Here is a 9,547-nt window from a genome sequence, read left to right on the forward strand (position 1 = left end):
GAGAGTTTTTCTTGCTAGATATTTTCCCCCGAGTAAGACCGCCGTTCTTCAAAACCATATAACTAGATTTACCCAAAACCAAGGAGAATCGTTGTTCGAAGCTTGGGAGAGATATAAAGAGTTGTTACGAGCATGCCCACATCATGGCTTAGAAATCTGGTTAATCATTCAAACCTTCTATAATGGACTTCATTACAACACAAAGATGACCATCGACGCTGCCGCAGGCGGTGCTCTGATGAACAAACCTTACCCCGAAGCTAGTGCCCTCATCGAAGACATGGCTCAAAACCACCAATCATGGGGAGTCGAACGAGCGACAGTGGAGAAGAAGGAAGCCCAAGGAGGAGTGCATGAACTAAGCTCTATAGACATGATGCAAGCTAAAATGGACGCATTAGCCCTCAAAGTCGAGCATATGTGCATAAACCTGAATACTGTAGCCGCAGTTTCGTCAGATTATGAGATATGTGGAACCCAAGGACACCAATCCGCAGAATGCAGTCTATTGAACGAAACCCACTCCGAGCAAGTGAACTACACCCAAGGGAACCCATACTCGAATACCTATAACCCTGGATGGAGGAATCGCCCGAACTTCTCCTATAAAAATAATAACCCTATTCAAAATAATGCACCTCCGAGACCTAGTTATCAAGCCCCTAGATCAAATCAACCTATGCAACCTGTGCCACCAAAGCCGAGCCTTGAGAAAATTATGGAAAATTTTATCACCGCTCAAACCCAACAAAACAAGGAGTTCATGAACCAAAACATTCATGTTAACGAATTGATTACTCAGTTAGGAACCAAGGTTGAACAAATAGTTACTCATACCAAGATGCTTGAAACCCAGATCTCTCAGGTAGCTTTAAACCAAGCCCCTCAGACTACACCTGGAGGACAATTCCCTGGACAACCTCAACAAAATCCGAGAGGACAAGCCAATGCCATTACCCTACGAAGTGGGAACGCTTATGATGAGCCACCAAACCCAAGGTTAAGTGAACCTGAAACTTCTAAGGAATGTACCAAACCCCCGGACGAAGTAAAGGAACCAGAGGAATCTGAAAACCAGGATGGTCGAGAGAAAGGAGAAGAACCTAAAGATAAAATTTACGTACCGCCCCCGCCATATAAACCACCTATACCATATCCACAAAGACTCAAACAAACCCAGATCAATAAACAGTATCAAAAATTTATTAAATTTATAGAAAAACTTCATGTAGAAATCCCTTTCACATAAGTCATCACCCAAATACCTTCTTATGCAAAGTTTCTCAAAGACATCCTTACCAACAAACGTAGACTTGACGATCCGAAGCCTTTGGAATGTAATGCTATTTCCGAGGACAAATTAGCAAAGAAAGATAAATATCCTAGAAATTTCTCCATTCCTTGTCTTTTGGGTAATCATGTCATCGAAAAAGCTTTTCTAGACTTAGGAGCTAGTGTGAGCTTAATGCCTCTAGCAGTTTGTGAGAGATTAAACTTAGGAGAACTACAACCCACTAAGATGTCACTTCAGTTAGCCGATAGATCTGTCAAATATCCGATAGGCATTTTAGAAGATGTTCCTGTTAGGATAGGTCACCTATTTATCCCTACTGATTTTATCGTCATGGACATCAAAGAGGACAATGATATACCAATCCTTCTAGGTAGACCATTCTTATCGATTGCAGGAGCCATAATAGATGTCAAGAAAGGAAAGTTGACATTTGAGGTAGGCGACGAGAAAATAGAATTTATACTTTCGAAATTTCTTATGGCACCTATGATGGGAGACTCGTGTTATGCCTTAGATATCATTGATGAATGTGTTAGAGAATTAGAACAAAAAGAAATTATTAAGTTACCATCAACCCTCATAAAGGAAGATGATGACTTTAAAGAACCTTACATCGATGATAACCTTTACGAATGTTTATCCCTTACTCCAGATCCTATGCCATGCCCTAAGAAACCAACCTTAGAACTTAAGGAACTGCCTAAGAACCTGAGATATGAGTTCCTCGATGAAAAGATGAACCGTCCAATTATAGTCAGTGCTACCTTGAGCCAAGAGGAAACGAACCAACTTTTAGACGTTTTACAAAGATATCCCTCAGCCTTAGGATATAATATCTCTGACCTGAAAGGTATAAGCCCATCCGTATGCATGCATCGGATTACGCTCGAAGAAGATTCAAAACCCTCTAGGGAGCATCAGAGAAGAATAAACCCTATAATGAGTGATGTTGTTAAGAAGGAAGTTCTTAAGTTACTTGAGGCAGGTATAATCTATCAGATCTCGGATAGTAAGTGGGTGAGCCCTGTGCATGTAGTACCTAAAAAGGGAGGCATCACAGTCGTGAAAAATGATAAAGGCGAACATGTAGCAAAACGTTTAGAAGGAGGATGACGGATGTGTATAGATTATAGAAAATTAAATAAAGCAACTAGGAAGGATCATTTCCCTTTACCATTTATAGACCAAATGTTGGAGCGTCTAGCCAGACACTCTTACTTCTGCTATCTAGATGGATACTCTGGATTCTTCCAAATACCTATTCACCCCGAAGATCAAGAAAAAACTACCTTTACATGCCCTTATGGAACTTTTGCCTACAGACGAATGCCATTCGGCCTCTGTAACTCCCCAGCTACTTTCCAACGCTGCACGATGTCAATATTCGCAGATTACCTGGATGGTATCATGGAAGTGTTTATGGATGATTTCTCGGTTTGCGGATTCGATTTCCACAATTGTCTTACTAACCTTGAGAAAATCCTAGAGAGATGCGTGGAGGTGAACCTCGTGCTAAACTGGGAAAAATGTCATTTCATGGTAACCGAAGGAATAGTTTTAGGACATATAGTTTCCGAAAAAGGTATAGAGGTAGATAAAGCTAAAATAAAAGTTATAGAAAACCTAAAACCACCAAAAACAATCAGAGAAGTTTGAAGCTTTCTTGGACACGCTGGATTCTACCGGCGTTTTATTAAGGACTTCTCCAAAATAACTAAACCGTTAACCGAACTTTTAATGAAAGATGTTGAATTCATTTTTGATGAAAAATGTAATGACGCATTTAATCTTTTAAAGCAAGCATTAATCTCAGCACCTATTATGAAACCGCCCGATTGGTCGGAACCTTTTGAGATAATGTGCGATGCTAGTGATTATGCAGTTGGAGCCGTTCTAGGACAAAGGAAAGATAAAAAATTACATGCCATTTATTATGCCAGTAGAACCCTAGATGCTGCCCAACTTAAGTACGCAACAACCGAAAAAGAATTACTCGCTGCAATTTTCGCTATAGACAAATTTAGATCTTATCTAGTAGGAGCAAAAATTATTGTTTACACCGATCATGCTGCCATTCGTTACCTATTAAGTAAAAAAGATGCCAAGCCCAGGTTACTCCGATGGATTCTATTACTACAAGAGTTTGATTTAGATATAAGAGATAAAAAAGGCACTGAAAATGTAGTAGTCGATCACCTTTCTAGGCTAGAACATCTAAAATCAGAACTAGTACCCATAAACGATGATTTCGCCTATGATAGACTGATCGCTAAAGTAGAAACCATTGAAGATAATAACCTAGATCCTTATGAGCACCCCCAAAATTCCTTAGCAATAAATAACGTACCCTGGTATGCAAATTTCGTTAATTACCTAACTGCTGATATAGTACCTCCTGATCTTGACTACCACCGCAAGAAGAAATTCTTCCACGATGTGAGAAACTTCTATTGGGACGAACCGCTCCTTTTCAAAAGGGGTAAAGATGGCATCTTTCGCCGTTGCGTTCCAGAAGAAGAGGTAAATAGTATTATCAAGCATTGTCATTCTGCACCCTATGGTGGACATGCGAGCACCTCTAAGACATACGCCAAGATTCTTCAAGCTGGCCTATTCTGGCCTACCATGTGGCGTGATGTCTATGCTTACATTGTCAAATGTGATAGATGCCAACGCACTGGAAACATTTCAAGGCGTGATGAAATGCCTCTAAGAAACATTCAGGAAGTAGAACTCTTTGACGTATGGGGTATAGATTTCATGGGACCCTTTCCACCATCCTTAGGAAACAGGTATATCTTAGTAGCTGTAGACTATGTGTCTAAGTGGATTGAAGCTATAGCCGCACCCACAAACGACACTAGGGTAGTAATCAAACTATTTAAAAACTATATATTCCCTAGATTTGGAACACCATGTTTAGTCATAAGCGATGGAGGATCACACTTTATATCGAGAATATTTGACAAACTTTTAAGAAAATATGGAGTTAGGCATAGAGTAGCAACACCATACCACCCACAAACTAGTGGCCAAGTAGAAGTATCTAATAGGGAGATAAAACAAATCCTAGAGAAAATTGTTTCTATTTCTAGGAGAGACTGGTCTCAGAAGCTTCAAGAAGCATTATGGGCCTATAGAACCGCTTTCAAAACCCCTATAGGAACTACTCCTTATCAACTAGTTTATGGAAAATCATGTCACTTACCTTTTGAGTTAGAGCATAAAGCCTATTGGGCCATTAAAACTTTGAATTTAGACTACCTAGCCGCTGGAGAAAAGTGTACCCTAGACATTCATAAATTAGAATAACTTAGCCAATCTGCCTACGAGAATGCAAAAATATATAAAGAGAGGACAAAAGCCTATCATGACAAAAGAATAGTAAAGAAAAACTTCGATGTAGGCGATTCTGTTCTCCTTTTTAACACTAGGTTACGACTCTTCCCTGGAAAGCTACGTTCAAGATGGACTGGTCCTTTCGAAGTGTCCAAGATTCTGAGATCCGGAGCCGTAGAAATCAAGAACCAAACCTGTATCCCATTCATTGTAAATGGACAAAGACTGAAGCTCTACGAAGGAAGAGACACTCCAACATACTACTCAAGCTACACCCTGATTGATCCACCAATTCCTACAACTTTAGGTGTATAAATTCTAATCGTCAAGCTAATGACGTTAAACAAGCGCTGCGTGGGAGGCAACCCGTGGTTTTTCTTTTCATTTTACTTTTTTCGCATTTATTTACATTTATTTTTATTTTTATTTTATTTTATTTTATCTTATTTTGCATGAGACTAAGATTTGAATGGTTTGCATTTTCAAGATCACTTTCCTAACTTTTACAGGATGCAGGGTTTTGATGACATGCATGTTGCCTATAGAGACAATGCTCAGAGGGAGCGCTACATTGCTTTGTATCAGCGCCCTATGGCACCCATACGTTACCTTGATCAGCACTGTATGGAGGCACTGGGTATCGAGCCGAGTATCCGATTCCTTAGCCACCAGCTTCATTGGGACGAATTCGCTGATGACTTGAGTAACACATATAGGAACCTGACTTTGGAATTCCTGAGTTCATTCGACTATGACCCATATTCTGGACCAGATGGGTATGCCGCTTTCAGACTTTTCGGAGTTGAGTACTCCTTCAGCCAGAAAGAGTTCGGCGACCTGTTGGGTTTCCAGACCACTCCTGATGCTATCCCGGAGACACCTATGGGATATTTCCTGGGTAAGGAAGTGGAGAAGTTTTGGAGTGATATATCGGGTGGCGGAAGCCAGGATCTATCTACGCAGTTATCTTATGTCATACATAACCCAACCTTCAGATATTTTCAGATGATATTAGCACATTCCTTCCTGGGAATATCGGATGCAGAGACACTACTGAGTGAAGAGGAGATCTTCCTATTATTTTGCGCATCCCGGTCTCGCCCAGTAGCATGTGGGAACTTTTTATTGAATAATCTCAGCGGTATCTCTAGATCCACCGAAGGAGTCATCCACGTTGGTGGAATCATCACACAGATTGTTGTCGCTTTAGGTCTGTCTCGCAAGCTGTCACATCTTCGGATCTACTGTGGATACACTACCATGGACATCGATTTCTGTTTGACCAGAGGATTGATGAGGAGAGCTTCTTTCCATCCATGTCAGTTCCGATTGCTAGTCGACAGTGAGGCTATCCATTATTTCACGCTGCCAGACCCTATGATGACTAGTGTGCATGATCCAGTGAATTGGAGTTATGCTCTAGAGGGCCAGGGAGAGACCGTCGAGGCACCGAGATCACCACCCGCTGCTGAATACACGCCTACACCACCATCTCCTAGAATCACTGTTTTCTCTAATAATCATTCATTGCAGACACCCGACATACGCACCCAGATTGCTGAGTGCCGTAGAGAGATTGCAGAGCTTAGACAGGAAGTGGCGGACCTAACTTTACAGATGGGAGTGTCTGATCTCACCCATGTTACTGAAGCCGATTGTCTATATCAGGAGATCGCAGAGCTCAGGCAGGAGATAGCCGTGCTCCATGGATCCACTCAGGCAGACGACACCCCTAATACCTGATCTCACCATTTCATTTTATTTCTCTTTTATCTATTTATCGTATTTGCATTACTCATTTTATATTATCGCATTTGGAATATTATATAAACTACTACTATACATTAGTATTTCCTTTTTATCTATTTATATTTATTTTATTTGCATTTTAATTTTTCAGTTATTTATTTATTTATATTTAATTTTTGTTTTTGTTTTTGTTTCAGTTTCACTTTTTATTTTCGTTTTTACTTTTATAAAATTATGCAAGTCAAAGAAACTAGGAGAATCACAAGACAAATGCTATCCAGACCCCTCAAAGCCAAAAGACAAGAGAAACCCAAACCAAAGGACCAAAATCTGGCCCAACCAGATTTTGCCTTGTGGCGCCCGCCATAGGACTTGTGGCGCCCGCCACACCGTCTATAAATGGTCGGGGCAGACCCCTTTTCTTCACCATTTTTGCAACTTACAACCTCCCAAACCCATTTTTTCACCTTGGAAAAACATCCTTGAACCCACAAAAAGCTCATACTTTCCTAACCACCATACCACACAAATCATTATTCCACTTTCCATTTTCAATTTCATCCGTCGGATTTTGTAAAAATCCAACCTTTTCACCAACCACTCCATCTTCTTCATCCACTTTTCAAGAGCATTCAAATGGAGTTCAACGGATTCATTCTTCGAGGAGGAAAACCGGGGGAGAGACAAAGAAAAATCATTGAACGGTTGCAAAATCGGGAAATCCTCCCGACAAGGTATGTTGACGAAAACTGTCTCTACACTTTAGGTATCTACCATACCATTTTCCATTTATTAGACAACTTAGGTTTGCATAATTTCTTTATCAACAAAGAACCCACCTATGAGCGGTTGACAATCGAATTTTTAAGTTCCTTAATTTATATTGTCAACCCTAACACTGCTAGCACAGTCGGTACTGTCAAATTTAGAATGTTTGCTGTTGAATACCAATTCAGTACCGATGAACTAGCCAGCCTGTTAGGGATCCCTCATGGGGAAGGTGCTATTTGTGAGGCCCCTTTGGATTCCGAATGGTCTGTTGAGGTATTTTCCTTCTGGGAGCGTTTATCAAACACTTCCATAAACTCTTTTGAAGGAGTTCTTGCCTCAACTATCCATAACCCGACCATCAGAGTTTTTAGATATCTGTTGGCATGCACTATTTTTGGCTGGGAGAATCCAAATAAGGTTAACGCTAGAGAGCTTCTATATTTGCAAGGAAGCCTCACAAATAGAAGAATTAATTCGGTTTCGTTCATGCTCGCCCATATGATTTTAACTCTGAATAAGGCGGGACCGATTTCTTTTGGTGGATTGATTACGTCTATTGCTCGGGCACTAAACCTGAACAATGAGATGACTACCCTCGACCCCTTACCTCCTCGCACAATTAACTTAAAATTTCTGAGAGACATGAAATTGTGCCGTTCAAGGAGAGAAGGAGGTTATACACTTATGATTCATGGTGTAGCCATCCCATCTGTTATTCTACCTTGCACTAGACGTACAGATATACGTGATGAGAGGAATTGGACCTACGATTTAGATGCTCCACCTGTTTTGGGTCCTCTTCCCCCTAACATTCCTGATGAGGCGGGACCAGACACTAATGATGAATATGATTGGAGAGAGAGATCTCTCGTACCACATGTGTCCCACCATCATCCTTCACCACCACACACCGCACCATCTTCTTCTTCTGCAGGTACCACTCCTGGCTTTCTATATTACAGAGGAGATGTGGCGTGACCACCTGGATAGAGAGCATAGGCGTGACGACCTACTCTCTACCCTCCAGCAACAAATGACGGATAATATGAACTTCATGCAAGAATCGCAGCGGAGGACAGACAGGTCCTACGACACTGTTCTACAGTCCCTGCAAGTGATCACAGATACACAAGCCCGTCAACAACACTACCACCAGCAACACATTGCTCTCGTAGAAAACACTCAGGGTACCATTTTAGGTCACCTTCGAGACGTGAGGACTGCTCAGGATGCCCTGCAGGCGAGGATGGATCAGAGAGACCGTCGTCGTACCCGATCACGTCGTCCACCTCAGGATGGCGAGGGCAATAGTGGTCAGTAATAAATTGTCAGGTAACTCTTCCTTATCTTATTTCGAAACATTGAGGACAATGTTCGATTTAAGTGTGGGAGGAGACTCTATCGTCTTTTCTATATTTTGTTTTTTTTCGTTTATCGCTTTTTCTTTGTTGTTTTTAGATAGTTTATTTCCTTTTAGTTGTTTATTTTTCTTTTTAGTATAATGCATGAGTCTGACGAGTCACCGAATATAGTAAATCTTTAGTACAATCCTACCTCCCCATACCTTTAGCCCCACCAAAAAAATTTTGCAAAAGAAAACAGTGTTATTCCGAAAGTTTTCAGGTTCTAAAGACATGTTTTGAGTAAGGATGCGGTGACTTGGGAGAACTTTGCGAAACATCAGTATCTGTTTTAGCACCATAAGCTTCATAAATATAGGAATCATTCCCGAAACCCCATATACCATGGCCTTAATCATCATTTCCGTATAATTCCTTAGTAGTTTATCTCAGTAGTCAGCTCCGGCCTACGCATCCTCTACGTAGGGGACCGATGCAAATAAGTGAATGATCCAGAAAAACAAAAAAATAAAAGAAAGCAAAAAGGCAACTCCGGTATAGGTGACCCTCACAAAGTCATTTAAACCAAAGAATTGTAAAAAATTGCTACAAAAAGAAAAAGAAAAAGAAAAAGAAAAGCAGTACCCACTGTTGGTTGGTTCAGAGGTATCTGGCACTGAACTCGGTAGGGCGGATTACGATCCGATCCCCCACAACTACAGTTGGGTCCAATAAAAGGGTTTACACATATTTATGTGCCAGAAAACCCATGCTCAGATCATAATCACTAACAGGTCACTCTACTATGAAGCATATACGGATAACGGGCTTAATGTGATTGCGCCTGAATGAAAAGGACACAAAAAGAGATGAAGAGGCAAACGTAGGTATTGTGGGATAATATGGGTTGGTTTATATAGGAATGAAGTTTATGTCCGTATTTGCGGATTAGTGTCATCATGATACCCTTAGTTCACTCAGTTAGTACCTATCACTGCATCCCGACTTGAACTTAGAATTTTTACCAGAAGCACTCGTTTACACCAGTTTTTTC

At 40.8% G+C, this 9,547-nt stretch overlaps 1 non-coding gene across 1 annotated transcript; it reads right to left on the minus strand.

Moving 5' to 3' along the window:
• Positions 1 to 43: 43 nt before the first annotated feature.
• Positions 44 to 150, minus strand: LOC127133501 (small nucleolar RNA R71). The gene has a single exon (XR_007807471.1). It is a non-coding gene; the product is annotated as a small nucleolar RNA R71 (small nucleolar RNA).
• Between the last annotated feature and the right edge of the window lie 9,397 nt (positions 151 to 9,547).

Source organism: Lathyrus oleraceus, chromosome 3 (assembly GCF_024323335.1).
Source record: "Lathyrus oleraceus cultivar Zhongwan6 chromosome 3, CAAS_Psat_ZW6_1.0, whole genome shotgun sequence".
NCBI classification, from domain to species: domain Eukaryota; kingdom Viridiplantae; phylum Streptophyta; class Magnoliopsida; order Fabales; family Fabaceae; genus Lathyrus; species Lathyrus oleraceus.